Source organism: Symphalangus syndactylus, chromosome 19, assembly GCF_028878055.3.
Source record: "Symphalangus syndactylus isolate Jambi chromosome 19, NHGRI_mSymSyn1-v2.1_pri, whole genome shotgun sequence".
NCBI lineage: Eukaryota > Metazoa > Chordata > Mammalia > Primates > Hylobatidae > Symphalangus > Symphalangus syndactylus.
Window position 1 is genome coordinate 83,468,621 of NC_072434.2, and position 16,351 is coordinate 83,484,971.

The window sequence follows — 16,351 nt, forward strand, 5'->3', positions numbered from 1 at the left end:
TCCTTCTTTTTATCTCAAGAGCCATATATATTGAGTAAGTTTGTCAATTACATAAACACAGAGTTTTTTTTTTTTCAAATTTTATACATTAGCAATGAAAAAGGAGAATCTTTTAAATTATATATTTGAGGTTAAAAAAACCCAGCCTTAACTTGGGGCCTACAGAAAGTGCAAGCTCTGTCTCACATGTTTGGTCATGTAATGCACAGTTCTGCAGCTGAGGATTTCTGCTACATATACATTTGTGTCTGTAGAGAAAGAAGCAACACACACAAAAGTCGTGCTCAATGCTGAGAGAATCTATCCCCTGGTAGGGAGGCGAGCAACTGTGCCATTGATACACAGAGGGTTTCAATTGGAGAAGAGCCTTCTACTTTTGCTTGAGTTCTAAAGAAGCTGCATTGGACATTTGGATACTATCTGAGGAGCACACCTCCATTTCAATTGTCCTTTTATGATTCACCAAAATAAGCTGGTGAGTATATGGCAGTACTGCCCTGTGTTTCTATGTTATCAAGTTTATTTTTCTCACATAAATATAGGGATCTTTTCTACCTTTCAGAGTTCTTAAATCTATTAGGATAAATTGCTTTTTTTTTTTTTTTTTGGAAATGAAAGGCCTCACATATTTATTACTGAACCCAGCCAACCAACGCGTTCATAACAGGTTCAGAGAGGAAAACATGTCGAACTCTCCAGATAGTGGTGACATTTTCAGCTTGATATGGTAACATGATCATGACCTTCAGACAGCATAAGTATGTGTGCTATCTCATGTTCAATTCCTTATAGACCCAGCTTCGTTCTTCTCCAATGTCTCCTTTTGGAGTTGTACCTGATTTTATTTCTAGTTTTCATCCGAATCCACTGGGGAATGGGATGATTTTGCTTTTGTTTCTTGGCCAGGAGTCACTTAATCCTGAAAGTCTTGTGAGAAGACATGGTGAGAAGTAGAGTCAAGAACATACCACGGTGGCAGAGAAAGGAAAAGAGCAGGATAAATAGCTTTGTAAACCTACTACACAGAGAAGGTTGCCTTGATGATTCTCATCAAAGCTATTAGAAAATTTATTTTAAACATATAAATTGTCAGATGATAATGTTCCACACACTGCAGGTCTAATAGTCACTACCCAAATGTAAGATAATTAAAAGGAATGATTTGTTGTATTCTATTTAACAATATAAGTTATCAGTGAGAACTAGTGACAAGCTGATAGCCTCGCCATGTCCAGATTCAAACTCCTGGTATATCTGCCACTCACAGGAAATGCAACTTTACTCCTGTTGCTTTTACTTCTGTTGAGACCATTATCCTCCTAGATATCTGACTTTTCAACCTCAAAAGTGTGTTTGAATTCCTCTCTCTTTTTTCCCTTCAAAATCTCGTTACTCATGATGAGTTGTAGACTTACTACTTCTAAAATATCTCTGATATTTTAGATATCTCTGATATCCCTTCTGTTTTATTCTCACTGCCACCTCATTCGTTTAAATCCTATTACCTTATCTGGACTATTCCTATACCTTCTAAATTGGCCTATTTGCTTCCAGGCTGTCTCTTCCCAAGCCAAACCACACACCGTTGCCATAGGAACCTTCCTAAGGAACAGCTCTAATCACTTTATTCTCTGATCAAACGCCTTCAGTGGGCTCTGCTTTGCCTACAAGATAGCTCAGCATAACATACCAGATTATCCAAAAATTGTTTTCAAACTCTTCCACTAAACCTTCCTATTCACCATCACCTGTCATCACCTGGAACTTGCCATTGGTCTAACAATCATAGACAGCATCTTGAGATTTTTTGGTTTCCATGATGCATATCCATAGGTAACAATAATGATTCCCTTTACATTGCCATAGGATTTGCTTCTGAATATTGCTGCACTTTATGTGTTCTAGCTTGCATTACAAACGCACACACACGTACACATATAATATAGCATATATGCATACACACACACATATATATATATTTATGTAAATTTGTGTTACATTATCCATCATTAGGTTTCAAAGTTTTGTTCAAGGGAAACCTAGGATCTAGTCAGATGCAAGAAGGATTACTATAAGAGCACGTAGAGGCCTGGAGAGGACGGATGATAGCATGGCTCTTAACCTCCCATACTCTCCCTCCACCAAAATAGCTCTTATTTTATTATTATTATTATTTTTAAATAGTATCATCTGGAATTCAATTTTATTTTTAATGGCTTTTTAAAATTTGTGAACGTTGTCTTCCAAGTTTAAGAGGTTTCCTAAACGCACCTTCTGGATACCCATACTGACTAGAGATCTGAAACAGAATGTCTCAGGATACTCCAAAATCGAATTTCACCATGAAACAACTATCTTCCCCAAGATCTTCAGATCAAGCATCCAGGTAGATATGTTGGCCTCTTCCCAAGACTTTTTGATCATGGCACCCATACTACAAGCCTCTGACTATGACAGCCATTTTTATCTTTTTCTCTTCTTTACGTTGTCATCTCTTCCCCTCTCTCTTCCTCTAAAATTTTTCATTGCTAAAATGATGTTTTAATGTTTCTTGTCCCAATCTCTGTTCTCTAAGCAGATCAAGAGAGTGAACACAACTCTATGGATTTCAAGCCAGCCTTATCAATAAACTCCAGAACGGATAGGATTTATTCTCCTAGATGATCCCAGATGGGGCAGGATTTTGTTTAAGAAGCATCATTCCAAATCTTCTGATAATTCTTATGTTAATGAAATTGCCTTCGCAAAATTATGACTGAGACAGTGAAAGAGATTTAACTTGATCGACACTATCTTGCTTCTAACTTCCAAGCTGTTCTTGTTTATTCCTCTGTGTAGGCTGAACTAACTTTGGGAGAAACTCAGTTTATAGTTTAAAGTTTAAAACAAAGATGATAACAGCCCTTTCCCAAAGCAGGCCTTTTTCCTGCCTGGGGACTAGGTTGCCCTTTCAGGACTAATATTGGCCAAAAGATTAGAAATTACGGTTTAGGAGTCATGCAGCTGGAGGCTACAAGATTCTGACCCTCTCTAAACTACTCCTAAGGTGAGTGCTTGAGATAGTTTGAAGATCCTGCACTTGATGGATCAGCTGGCACCACCCAGTTGGATTAACTGGCTCATCTGATCTTGCGGCCCCCGCCCAGGAACTGACTCAGCCCAAGAAGACAGCTTTGACTCTCTACGATTTTGTCTCTGACCAGTCAGTGCTCCTGGCTCACTGGCCTCCCCCAACCCATCAAGTTGTCCTTAAAAACTTTGCTCCCCAAATGCTTGGGAAGACTGATTTGAGTAATAATAAAGCTCTGGCCTCCTGCACAGCCAGATCTATGTGAATTACTCTTTCTCTATTGCCGTTCCCTTGTCTTGCTAAATTGGCTCTGTCTAGGCAGCAGGCAAGATGAACCCACTGGGCGGTTACATTAACGCTCGTTTTTTCCATAGTTGACTGTACTTTCTCTGGATTCATAAATGCTTCAGAACAGCTACTAACTCAACAAATGATTGAGGTTTAACTACAAAGACAAAAGTCACAAGATGTCCTGATGGAACTGCTCAGAAAACAATACCCCACAGTATGGAGCTTTGGCACTTTGAACTAAAGAAAATTAAAGGCCTTAGAAGCAGCTTTAGAACCAGGACTTTCTGACCTGTTTCTCCCCACAAGCATACGGTGGAACTCTCTCTCTCTCATTGAAGTTTTCATATCTGAAGCTCTTCCATTAGGAACACAATTGCCTTTCCTTCCCTCCCTGAAATTTCATTAGCCAGAGAAGATTGAACTTATATCACAGGAAGACAAAGGAATGTCACCACGCCTAGATAGACTTTGTCACAAGCTATTGTCTGTTCCTTGGGCCCATTCAACTCTCCTAAAAATCATTTCCTACCCTTCAAAATTGCCCCATGTCCCCCTCCCCTGAGGAAGAAAGTTGTATAAGAATCTGAAGTTCATTGGATTATTAGGTAAACACTCCCTGTGATTCCCCCATACAGGTAATAAATTTGCCTTTTTCTTTTATTAATCTATTGTCAGTTTATTTCAGCAGATTCAAACCTTCATAAGGAGATGGAAAATTCCCTTTGCTCCAGTGGTAGTCATGCCCAATGAGTCTGAGACTTTAGCAGATGAAAGTGATATAGCTATCTTAGAGGACAGAACAAAGCAACAATTTCTCTGTTGACTAGGCAGAAAGCACATAGGAGATACTGAAACACTAAAAAGTTCTACTGTAGTCCTAGCATTATGTTGCCCCCCTGCGATGGTTTCCTTACCACCCTTTTTTGTAAAGGATCTTAGCCCCTGCAGCAGCTCCTCCTCACCCTTCATACTAAACCCAAACAGCCCAAACCAACAGTTGCTAAAATACAAGAGTAATTTCTCCCTGTTCCAAGAACCATTTTGACCAACTGTTCCTGAAATTAGCTGAACTTCAGCTTATCTCTCCGGCTACGTTTCTGTAAAAACTCCCCCTTTTCTTCCCAAGGTAGACACTGCTTTAGGGATCTTCTCATGCTACAGCATTCCAAATAAAAGCCTGGGTTTAATGTGCCTGGTTGATTTTCTTACATGTTGTCTTTCTCAAATCACACAGAAAGTTACTGGCCAAGGGCCACATGTGGTGGCTGATGCCTATAATCCCAGCACTTTAGGAGGCTGAGGTGGGTGGATCGCCTGAGCTCAGGAGTTCAAGACCACAGAAGCCTGGGCAGCATGGTGAAACCCCATTTCTACCAAAAATACGAAAAAGTAGCCAGGGATAATGGCACACATGTGTGGTTCCGCTGCTTGGGAGGCCGAGGTGGGAGGATCGCTTGAGCCCGGAAGGCAGAGGTTGCAGTGAGCTGAAATCCCACCACTGCACTCCAGCATGGGTGACAAAGCAAGACTCTGTCTCACAAAACAAAAAAAAAAAAAAAAAAAGGAACTGGCAGAGCCCCAACTGACAGGCATATTTTCTGTTGACCAAAATATGGTTCTTACTGATATTTGATACTGACTCATAGTCACAACTGCCATATGAAAAGAGAGAGATCATTTTTTTTCCTGGCAATATGTGATGGTGGAAGATACTTAGTGTGGTGTCCTGATAAGATAAGTAAGCAACAATGAGGAGGGAACCCCAGGGAGGGAGAACCATTGTTCTGAGAGAACAGCTAATCACAGACAACCTGTTGGCGAGACATCCTGTTCCCAAATGCCTTGCTTGGCAAGTAGCCCCAGCAGCAGGACCTCATTCTGCAGGTGGCCCCTCCAGCATAACCCTATAAAACTTCCCTCCAGCCCCCGCCTCTTGGTGGACAGACTTCTCTCTGCTGCACTGCCCATTGCTTTCTTGCAATCTTTGTACTTTCTCTAATAAATCTGCCTTTCCTTACCCATGACTGTCTGTCTTGGTAAATTCTTCTACCTCCCACGACACCGGCTACAGCCAGTTGCACTCACAGCACTTAGGAAAATAAAACAATCAAGGCTGACACTCTGGACACCAATATGTAATGAAGTGTTCTTCTTACAAGAGCTTATGAAATAAATAGAAATGTAACAACAATTTTTATTAAGCAAGATATAAAAACTTCACCATAGGCTGTTCCTGTTTTCATTCATGGAAGATAAATACTATCCCTCACTTAAGAGCTTTTCGTGTAGGAATTCTTCTTCCTTATTTTTTCATGAATAAAGATAAGGATGTCCTTAGCATCCAAATCAGTCAAAAAAAAAAAAATGACATTTCATGTCCTGGTTAGACCACTCTGGCACCTTGCTGGAATGGTCACTTGCTTCTCCCAACTGGATCTCAAGTCCAGACCCCTTTGTTGTCGACCCCCTTCCCGGCCACCCCCACCACAATCACTTAATAAGAAATACCAGCTGCAGAGCTCAGAACTGCTATGACAATTAAAGCTTCCCACCTCCATGAAAACTGTTGAAAATGGTGCAGAACAAAAAGGAGTGTGACAGAATTTCTCTATACTGTTTGATGCATTGCTTCCAATGTAGAGAGACCTTTAATTGGTTCTCTGGCTTTTGGTTCCATCCTGTTGTAAACAAAGAATCAAAGTATAGTAAGGTTCAAAGAAGTGGGGAGCGCTGAATTTGGCAGATGGCACAAGACATGGTTAGAAAGAAAGCATCCTCAGAGTAGATGAGAATGATGCTGAGCCTTGGCAAATTGCAAGGAATGCGTAGTTAAGCAGAGCAACTTTTCAGTCAGATTTAGAGTATAACTAACTCTGGAATGACGAGACACACAAAAAGATAAATGCTATTTATCACCACTGCTCACAATGAGGAATCAGTAAGCAGCCATAACAGATGCTGTGCTGCCCAGATCCCCTCCTTAGGACCGAGGTGCTCACTCACCAGCTGCAAAGACTCGTGTCTGAGTCTCTCTCCAGGCAATGCTCTCAGGTCAAAAGGCAGCTGCCTTGCTGGAAGTTATAGCTCCATCCAGCAACATGCAGAATCCATTGATTAGCAGATATGGGCATATGAAGACAATGTCTTGGCTCAAATTAGAACGGTTCTAAATTTGCTGTGACCCTGGCTAGAATTACATTGCAGGTGAGCTTCTTTCTCCACTCAGTCCTGTTTCTCTCACTCCATTACAGTTGTGATTCCCAAGAGCACTTCACAATAAACCTCCAGTACACAGTCTCCTTCTCTGAGTCTCTTTCTAGGAAAGCCTGACCTAAGACAATAGGCTCCCTATGGCAAAAATGTTCAAATTAATAACACCTTTATATAGGGGACAAAGCCACCAGCAACCAAAACTTTTATTTAAAAAAATGACAATTGTATGACTAATCAGCGTACATTTAACTTCAGCATTGAAACTGTTGCATCTTGAGCTTAATTTCCTTGATTTTACTTTGAACACTCTTTGAGTTGTGTTTCTATTTTTAGAGCACAGAATTTAAGATAAATGTGCATAATTTAGACAGGTTTCAAAGAAAGGCAAGTCAAGTGATTAAATAATGAGAATAAAAGTAGTATAAAAAATGCCAGGAACATTTGGTCTTTTGAAAGGAAGGGCAAGGGGGCCATTTTAATAAGAGCCTTCACATACATGCCTACTTATTCAGATAGATGGTTGTGAGGTCAAGCTGGAGGGGCAGATAGGGATCTGATCACTATAGACCCAGATTCCTGCGGTAGCTTCCTCCATTGTCTCCCAGCTTTCACCCTCTTGGCAACATCCAGAGCGATCCTTGAGAAACCATAACAAGTCACATCACTCTTCACCTCCAATCCACCTCTTCACTCTCCATCAGTCCTTCTCATGAACTACACACACTGTGTGATCGAGCCCTGGCTGCCTCTAGGGTTTGTCTCCTCCCATTCACCACTACAAAACTTCTTCCTCGAAGGTGTCCAGCAGGCCAAGCCACACTGGACTCAGGGATCTCCCCACGGCTGTGTTCTTCCCATAGTACCACAAACCCTCCACCCCATTCACTTATCTGCTCAATGGCACCTCCTGTGAAAGGATTTAAAGTAGCCCTCCTTGTGATGTTTTATTCCCTTACTTTGCTTTATAAGTCATCAGAGCATTTATTACTTCTTGATACTCTAATATTCTAATGTTATATTTTCTATATATACCATTAAATATGGAGAGAATGGATAGATATAGATTTAGATAGCTGACATAGGTAAATATAGACAGAGGTAAAAATATAGATAGAGACTGTCTTTTGTTTAGTCCTAGGTGCCCACCAAAATGTAAGCTCCGTCAGGGTAGGATCTGTGTCTCTTAGTTAACTCCTCTATTGTGGAGATGTGAGACACCCAGAAATTTCTGTCTAAAAAAAAAAAATCACACACTCGATAGGTGTTCAATCAATATTTGGTGACTAAATGAATGGATGAATGTGATCCCTTTAAATCTGTATCCTCACTATAGAAACTTCCTTAAATATCTATTAGGTAATTTAGCCAAACTTTTCTTACTCACCCCAGTGTGTTGTGTGTTTGTCTTCTCTTCCTCCTTGACCTATAACTATTGACAATTATACAGTATGGTGGTTCCACAGCCACCAGCCTCCTTTTCCTATTCTCTAGAAAAGAACGAGGATGAGCTATAAAATTCATCTAACCCTATCATCTTTTTTTAAGGGGTATAATATTAAGTGGAAATTCTTTACAAATTTAAGGTTATATTCAATTTGTAAATAAGAATAATTATTATTGCCTGTAAGTTTTAAACTTGTGCCATCTGGTTTCTGCCTTCTTGAAATTTGGTATTTTTTATTAGAGCTTTCAGAGTCAGCTTTTGACTTCATTGATCTTTTTTGTTTTGTTTTTATTTATGTTCTTGTCTTTTTAACTTATATTTTGTGTGTATGCTTATCTATGTTCTTGTCTTTTTAACTTAGATTTTTGTATGTATTCTTTTCTTTATTTCTACCTTCTACAATGGAATACCCAGTTTTTTTATATATATATGACATATATATGGCATATATATGTCATAAATGTTTGTCTTTTTTACTTATATTTTTGTGTTAAGTCTTTTCTTTACTTCTAACTTCTAGAATGGAATATATATAAACCAAAATGTTTGAAGCAGCCTGTGTGTTATGGATAAATATTTCTCTTGGATAGACACCAATAAGTTTTATACACACACACACACACACACACACGATTAAAATTGTCTAGTTTTTAATACATGTGGGTATGGCTATGCATTCTTCTGTAAATACTACTTTATCTCATAAATTTTAATGAATACGAATTTTATTGTTTTTGGCTTTAAGTTCATTTGGATATCCACTGTAATTCATGAATTCTTTAGTTACATATTGTTTTAAAATATATAAGGTGTTATTGTTTTTAATTTTGGTATGTATTTTAATTGTGGTGAGAGACACTTGTCTGCATTATATCATGTATTTGACATTAGCTGAGACTTCCTTAGTGACCATGAATGTAATCAATTTTGAAAATGTCCAAAAAGAAGGGGTTCCCTCTCTCAGCTTTGGAGCTCCCCTCCCTCTGTCTCTGTTCAGGGGAGCTTTTCCCTTCCTTCTTCCCCCGTCTATCTTGCCTATTAAACTCTCTGCTCCTGAAAACCAAAAAAAAAAAGAAAGAAAGAAAAAAGAAAATGTCTTGTGATTTCTTGAAAAGAAAATATCTACATTTATAGGGTTCAGTGTTCTGTGTATTTTTGTTTTTTAATTATATTGTTCAAATCTATTATACACTTAATATTTTGTATTTGCTTGATCAGTTTCCAGTAGACTAATATTAAAATCAATATAATAATAGTAAATACATCCTCAAAATCCCAAAGGATTATTTATTTTTTAAAATGTTTTATTTAGATAGTCCTTACTATGTTCCAGACATTCTTCTTAGCACTTTGCACATATTAACTCACACAATGTCACAATCATTGCATTTTCTTGGAGGATTTCTCCAATTGTTATTAAATACTTTCCCTATCAGTTTGGATTAAAATTGTTGGATTTTTTAAATACGAGGCTTATAACATATAATTATTGTTTTAACCACGATGCCTTTTTACAGGTAGTTTCTAGCAGTAGTAGTTTTAGTATGAAACTCTGGATATTTCAGTCTCTTTTACCTTGACCTCATTCTTTTTTTTCCCCCTCATTCTTAAAGCATATTTTACCTGTGAATAGATTTCTAAATTAGATATCTATTGTCTTTTGACATCAAATCTACTATCACTGTCATTGCTGTGGCTTTGCAGACAATCTCTTTTTAGGTAGTTTTTAAGAAACTTTTCTCTTTATCCTTAATACTGTGAGATTTCACTGCATTGTGTCTACGTGTGGGTTTATTTTAGTTATCTTGCATGATACCTGTATCAGACAGCTATTGCTATGTAAAAAACTCAAATCCCAAACAACAGTTTAAAACACCATCATTCATTCATTCATGCTCATATATTCACAGGAAGTTTGGGGATCTTCTGACCTAGTCAGGATTTGGCAAGGCATATCACGAAGCTGTAGCTTGGGGTCAGGAAAAATATTTCACATCTTTCCACCTATGGACAAACCCAGACACATGGCCAATGCCAAAGTCCAGAGGTAGGAAAGTACACTCTCCCTCTAAGCAGAGAGACTACAAAGTCTGACAATAGGCAGGTTACAATATGGGTGGCAAGAATTCATACTGCCATAATCTTTGATTTCAGTCTGAAAACGTATATATTTACTTATTATCGAAAAGACATTTAGTCTTCATCCTTTTTTTTGTTTTTTTTGTTTTTTTAGATGAAGTCTCCCTCCTGTTGCTCAGGTTGGATTGCAGTGGCATGATCTTGGCTCACTGTAACCTTTGCCTCCCAGGTTCAAGCGATTCTCCTGCCTCAGCCTCCTGAGTAGCTGGGATTACAGGCACATGCCACCATGCCCGGCTAATTTTTCTATTTTAGTAGAGACAGGGTTTCACCATCATGGCCAGGCCGCATCCTTTTGAATATTGTTTCAAACTATTCCTTCTATTTTCATCTTTTGTAGCTTCTTTTAGATGAATATTTCAGACTATCAAAATGTCCTCAATGTCTCTATTTTATTTTTAATAATTGTTCTATTGATTTTACATCCTTTCTATACCTGACAAGACGATGAGATTCTGCGAAAGATTTTCTTTTGCCTTTTTGGACTTCCTAAAATTTACGTTTTTATTTAAATTACATAAATAATAAATAATATAATAACATATTTATTTTACAGAAATCTTATGATATATACAGTTAAATCTCCATCAAATTTTTCGTAGCTCTACCCTGACCTCTAAAAGTTAAATATCCACTCCAAAGATAATCACTCTTATGTATTCAGCATATATTCTTTCTGATCTATTTGCTGGAATATATGTGTATATATATATATATATTTATATACACACACGAACATAGAGGAATACACATTTGTTTATGAGAGCCTTTTTTTCACATATGTGGCTATAATTTTCATGTTTTAGGAGAGGTTTAGGTTTTGTGGAGAGTGAAGAAAAATCTGGTCTAAAGGCTTGACCAAGCCCCATGCAAGTGAAGGGCTCTCTGCATTTTACACATCATTTCCTTTGTGGTAAATCTTCTCTTCTGTATTTCTGTAAATATCTTCTGCACTTTGTTTTTTCACTAAAAAATTTACATTGGCTATCTTTCCATTCCTAAAACAAAAATCTAGCCAACATAACTCATTTTAAATATTGCATATAAGGGGTTTTATCGGTATTAAATCATCATAGTATAGCTCTTAACCAAATGTTTGAAGCAGCCTCTGGGTTATGGATAAGTAGTTCTCTGGGATAAACAGCAACGAAGCCAACGCTTTTATGAAAGATATATATTTGTAACTGGAATATATACTGTGAAATTGTCCTCAAAAAGGCTGTTCTATTTTATACACTTACCAATAATTGATATTATTAATCATTTTGCCTAGCTTTAAAGCATTGTACTAATTGGTACCTCTTAATGCTTTGAAGTCTATATTGATAAATTTAATTTAAAAGTGTGTTTTTCTTTGATAACACAAAGGAAACTGGAGAGGTGAGATAGAGAATAAAAATAAGACATATATTATTTAATGAACTTTAAAAACAAAACCCCAAATGAGATAAGTCCCATTCCACTACTTCAAAAAAATATATAAAGCAATGGGAATACTTATGCATACACTTGGGAATACTCTGGAATCATCTATGAATGCTGATGATACACATAAACCTAGTTTACCCACAGTCTCAAGTCATTTGTAGTCCTAACATTCTATCTCATTTTGTACTTGCCCCAGTATTTTTTTTCATTTTTAACAAAAATTTTTATTAATTGTTGCACTTAAATAATCCAGATGGACTGGAGAAAACTCCACTTTGTATTTTCAGCTTCTCATATGCTCTTTTCTACCAGTATATGAGACACATTAGCAGAAAACAAAATTCTTATGTGAACACATGCTGAAACCTGAAAAAAACAGTAAGTGAGAACTAATCTCTAGTTCTCAACTTTTTCCAGATACGCTATAGCTAATACCTCACTTTCAGTAACAGTATAAAGTGCATTCACTGATAATAACCAAGTGCAGCTAACTCCTTCTGGTTAGGGCAGTGGTCAGAGTGGTGTTTAATATTGGTGCCCTTGCAGCCACTTTGCTTACCAGCTAGTTCTCCCTGAACCAGTACTGCAATCTGCAAGATTCAAAAGCTTGTAGGCAACCAATTGGTGAGGTCAGTGGGAAATATAGGGAATTATAGTTAAGATAGAAGTGACACATGTGGAAAATAGAGACTGGGACATCCTGCCATAGAGTTCTAAAAACAATTTGAATATTCTAGCTACAGTTCTTTCAGTATTTAGTATTTATCATATGACATATATCTTCAACTATTTATTTTATGCACTCTATTGTTTGATATGAGGCAGCAACCCCTTTCAAGAGAAATGACTCAATGTCAAAAGTTACATATGAGCTGAGAGTAATATAAATAAAACATTAAGTCTGAAATTTCCATTTCATAGAACGTTTAAATGGAGAAACTTTTTAAAAATATTTATGAATACTTACAATCTTCCTATGTGCTATAGCAACATTGCTGTCCACATTAAAAAAACAATACGACATAATTCTGTTGAAGGAAACTCAACATCCACTTTAAAGTTAGTAAATTTACAAGGCTGCCCTCAAAATGATTATTTAACACTTAAAGAAGACGCATTTACATGTAAAGCAGATAAGTTTGTGAAGCTTGAATTTTTCATTTAGATCAAATGACTATTTTTTTAATTCTGCTTGCATCCATGTTCTATTGTGAATTATTAAAAACTGAAGTAATAACTGTTAAGGTATTAACTTCATTGGTAGAAAAACTTTATAGTTCAAAGATTCCTGGTTTTATCAATTGCATCAAATGCTTCAAATACAAATTGGTTAAGTTTATTCCAATAAAACTGTTTTTACATTTTTTAAATTTTCATTCATGAAGTAGAGGAAAGATAAAATTATTTAGGAGTTCATTCTGAGAAAGGTCAAACATCCAACTTTACAATAAATATTTTCATAAGTTTATCAAACAGTTTAACACTGAATAATAATAAAATTACTATTTTGTGGTAATAATAAAAATATAAATTTTGATGGAATACAGCATCACGGTAAACATGATTTTTTTGCTAATTCAACAAACCTGGGAAGCAGAAATGTACTTGGATTTGCAATGCATACAAAATTCATAATTGAATGTAAGCAAGTTATAATATTCCAATGGCTAAATAGAAACTCAGTTGTCTTTTTTTTTATCATACACACGATTTGAGTAACTAAACTACAAAATTTTTATGATAAAGTTGATGTTGGAAACAAACCAAAAAATCATTTTTCAGCATGGTAAATGTGCTGCACTCATTGGATTTTACAAATATCTGAACATGTAAAGAATTATTTCATAAATCAACCTAAACATGTGACAATTGTATTGAGCTTCTTTTTGGTATGTGGGTAATCTAAAGATGAGTATCCTTTGTTTTTGCAAAACCAGTAAAAATATTTAATAAATTTTTTCTATAAATACAGTACCAAAATGTTTGAAGTTTCTACTGAATCATTGAAAACAAAATACCTAAGCAGAAATATATGACAAAATCAAGAAAGAAACTGAACAGATTAAACAAAGGACATGCAACGTGTTATATAATTTCATTTGTCAATTTTATAATCCTTTTCTGTAATATTTTGACTTGCAGGAGAAAATTTTTGTTGGAGTTTCTATGTTTAATAAAATAAATGGATATATTTACTAGAATGAAATTAAATTAGGAAGGCCTATGATTTTGCAGCATAAACAAAACAATTTATTTTAATTGCTTTTTCCCAATTAAACTAAGAAAGGTATACATAGAAGGACAATATCTGTAAAAATATTTAGGCTACAGTATTAAAAACTTTCAATACACAATATTCTCCAGAGAGCAAAAGTTTCTCTGAGTGTAGAATTTATATCAATTATCTGTGAAGATATATTTTTCTCAATTATAGATGAGTCAAAAATTTTGAAATTTATTAACCCACAAGATCAAATTTCAAACTTAAAGCAATTTTATGAAAAAAAAGTCCAAAAATATTAAGACCAAGTTGAAAAAAATACATGTAATACACAAATGGTGATGAATCAATTGATTACTGTAAGTTAATATCTCTAATATATGATTAACTATTTTATCTATCATAAGCCCATTTAAATGAATGGACTTTGTCCTAATTTTCTTCCGTGTACACAAATGTTATTATATTTTAGAAATAATTTGATCTCTGAAAACATTTTTAGGATAAGACTAATTGGCAAGCCGATATATTATTAATCAATTTATCAGCCAATATCTTAGTTCAAGCTACTATAACAGAGCACTGTAGACTGGGTGGTTTTTAATAACAGATATTTATTTCTCACAGTTTTGGAGGCTGAAATTCCAAGATCAGAATACAGCATGGTTGTGCTCTAGTGAAGGCCTCTTCACTCAGAAGACTACTGTCTTTCTGCTGTAGCCTCACATGGTAGGAAGAGGTCAAGAGAACTCTCTGAGTTCCTTTTTCTAAGGGCATTAACCCCATTCATGAGAATTCCACCCTCATGACCTAAAAACTGCCCTATTTCCCACCTTCTAATAGCACCCCACTGGGGTTTAGGATTTCAACACGTCAATTTTGGAGTCACAAACATTCACTCCAAGTAAGTTAGTAAATACCAGTTTGATTTATGTAATGTCAAGCATTTGATAATGCCCTTTAACTCTCAAAATGTCCCTATGTGTACAATAATTTACATGGTAAATTTACCTATGATTGAGTAATTCCTTTCTTAGTTATTTACCCAGGGGATTGCAGGCACAGCAACACTAAGAGACAGGTTAAAAAAATGTTCACAGCTATGTCATAGTAACTTAAAATTAGGAACAATCCAAATATCCAAACCCAACAGAATGGATAAATAATATAGTTTAGTCTTAGCTTTGATAGTATGGAAATTGACAGGAAAAATGCAGCTATATGGATAAATCACACATATGTACCACTAAGGGAACGAGATTAATACAAAAAAAAGTACTCTGTGAAAGAAATATAAATGTCAAAACGAGACTACACTGTCACTATTATTCAGACATCTGTACACAGTGAAACTATATAAAAAAGAAAGAAAATACTGACCACAAATTTCAAGATTGTTGTTACTTATAAGGAGAGAAAAGAGTCAGCAGTTCTGGGGCTCTGAAAGTATTCTATTTATTGACTTTGATGAGGTTTAGACAAATGTTGGCCTCATTTAAAAAAAAAAAAAAGCCTACATTTGAGATTCATTTTGTTTTTCCTGTATATGTGCCAAATTTTAATTTTTTAAAAACAGTAGGTGAACAATCTGAAATTAAAAGTTTTTACTCTAAGGCCTCTTTGTCATTTACTAGAGTAGTTGATACTTTTAAAATATAAAGCTGTTAAACAATTATAAATTATATTTATATCAAGGTGATTTTCCCAATCTAGTGAGCATATGTGAAATGTATGTATCTAATCTAGTGAGCATAGGTGAATATGTATGTATCTGTTGGGGGGAGGTTAATGTGTGTGCCTATGTGTTTGCTTTTTATGTGTGTATAGTTGTAAGCATATGTACATGTATTTATGTGTGTGCATTTATTTGTGTGCCTGTCTGTGTGTGCATATATGTTTTGTAGTAAGGTGAGGATAAAATTTTTTTCTTAGTGTGGAAGAATATGATCATCACAGAAATAATTAAAATGAGCGGGTTTTTGAAAATAAAAATCCCAAAACAGAAATAAAATGTTAAGTAAATGAAATAAAATGAATAAATATATTGTTTTCATCAAGTTAGATGTTTCAAAACACATACTTCAATATTAGCTTATTTCCAGCTTTTTGTTTTCCCAGTATGTGGTTCATGCAACTATAATGCTTTTGTGAATACAGAGCGCCAGTTGTGGGAAAAGAAGCTCTGTTCGTTATCCTCAGACTATCTTCATTTCGTAATTCTGTTCACTACCTCTTTATGAGTATTATCACAAAACAAAAACAAGAAACACCTGCTGTATTGTACACATGATTTTCAATCAATTCATCAGCAGCTTCAGAGTAAAAGAAAGAAATCAAGCAAATTATTAGTCCACTTGGGAACTATGAGAACACATTTAAAAGATGTGAATATTTTCATTTCAAAGTAATTTTGTTTCTTTGCCTTTTGGAATCATCGGCACCAAATGCTTTTTGGCTTGCTGCTTACGCTTTTCATCATTGCCTTTTAGATATTTATTGGAAAAAGTCTCTGCATTTTGGGAGCTGCAAAATATGAAGATACACA

At 35.7% G+C, this 16,351-nt stretch overlaps 1 pseudogene; it reads right to left on the reverse strand.

The window, feature by feature from the left end:
- Nucleotides 1-777: 777 nt before the first annotated feature.
- LOC129458352 (large ribosomal subunit protein eL39-like) lies at nt 778-942 on the reverse strand (annotated as a pseudogene).
- Between the last annotated feature and the right edge of the window lie 15,409 nt (nt 943-16,351).